The sequence below is a fragment of the Nanorana parkeri genome, unplaced genomic scaffold (assembly GCF_000935625.1).
Source record: "Nanorana parkeri isolate BGI_ZX_2015 unplaced genomic scaffold, ASM93562v1 scaffold1115, whole genome shotgun sequence".
NCBI lineage: Eukaryota > Metazoa > Chordata > Amphibia > Anura > Dicroglossidae > Nanorana > Nanorana parkeri.
In genome coordinates this window covers 364,956-366,648 of record NW_017307383.1, presented here as the reverse complement: position 1 = coordinate 366,648, position 1,693 = coordinate 364,956, and the positions used below count along the sequence as shown (strand labels likewise).

The 1,693-nt window shown below is 45.8% G+C and overlaps 1 protein-coding gene across 1 annotated transcript in view; it reads right to left on the bottom strand.

Moving 5' to 3' along the window:
- CDC73 (cell division cycle 73) overlaps positions 1-1,693 on the bottom strand; it is a 95,281-nt gene that overhangs the window by 78,227 nt on the left and 15,361 nt on the right. The window lies entirely within an intron of this gene.

Sequence of the window (1,693 nt, the reverse complement as noted above, 5' to 3'; positions counted from 1 at the left end):
CCCCTCAGATCCCTGCCACACTAAACATCTGACCCAGATTCCCATTGACACCGAATTCTTCTCAGCACCAACTACTTCCACATTACTCTGCCCACCACCATCAGCAACCCTGGACTCCCCATCCATCCACACCTCGTCGCTGACAACGCGCTAGTACCCACTCCCTGGTAAGTCTTATTCCTTTAATTTGTTTTTTTTTTCTTGCCTAGTCACCACTTGGTAGCGCGCTTCTGTATTTCTTGTCTTCCTACCCAGCTGGCTCTGCCCATCTAAAGATTGTAGTCCATAACTAAACTGAGCTTGGAGAGGTGGCTACTTTACAACACAGACAGGGACAATGGGAAACAAAAGTATCCACCCTCCAGAAGGAAGGACAGTGTCAGCATGAATTTAGAGATGGTCTGAGGAGCTACAGCTGAGTGATGCACAAATAAGGAACATTCTTAATAGTTAAGCTACTTGAATGCATTTTTAAGATTTAACTACTGAGTTTTTTTGTCGTCATTTAAGGTTCTGTTCACACGGGGCAATCTGGCAATCCGGCCGCAAAAACCTACAGGATCCCCAGGTGGCCCCGTTCAGATGCGGCCACTATACTCATTGACTTAAATGACAGGGTGACAGTGGCCTGTAAGTGGAAGTCCGCATGCAAGGGTACGATTAGAAGCAGTTTGAAATAGATGATCGTCACTGGCCGCATCTGTCCTCTATTCCAAACCGCATATCATTAGAACATCTACTATTACATGCAATCTGCCATTTACAGATGTGCCCTGTCATTTACTACTGACTACTGTCTCGTAAAGTGTGCAGCGGCCACATTTGAACAGGGACACTTGGCATTTATGTCACAGCAATCCATAAGCTCTTGCCTCAGGAATGCCAGATTGTCCCGTGTGAATGGGGCTTATAACCCAAGGAGGCTCCAGACTGTTTTCCAGTAGATCACTAGACAATTATTATGGAGCCCATCTCAGGGATAATATGTTGCAGTTAGTACTGCAAAGGTAGTAGCAAAACAGCCGTTGATGAAACTGCATAGGTCTGGTGCACAGAAAACGTAATGTGGCCCTTACAGATTTATTCCATACAGTTCGCCCCACTGAATTTTAAATGCCTGCTCTCAACCTCCTGCTTCTCTATATGGTAAAATTCCATTGATAGTGGCTTTACTGTTCTATATGCAATGTGAAAATTCATACTTTTCCAAGCAGATCATCAATCTCATATTCTGAATTTTTGCCTGAAATTACAACAGTCTGTGCTCCAACAACCTTTGAAACCAATACTTCCGACATCAAAAAAAACGGACGGACGGCACTGCAGCATTGGCGGGTTGCCGTCTCCAGACGGCATTTTTTTTCTGCTAGCGGGCACGCACGGGCAGAAAAGACCCGACCAATGCAAACACCCGTTACCGGGTGTTTCACATTTAGACGATCGGCGGCTCCATAGCCCACCGATCGTCTATATGTGCTCGTTTTTTCGGCCCCCCCTCCCCCCCCCGCCGCATCACTTACGCATTCACCTGTCAGTCATCTTGCTGCTATAGCCAAAGAAAAGAAGCTGATGAAGCAGATCTCTGCTTCATCAGCTTTTTTGGGGTCCACAGGTGACATTAGGGGTCCTAGAGATCCCTAATGTCTCCATAAAGAGGACCTGTCAGTGTGCCTTTGAAAAAAAAAAAAAAAAA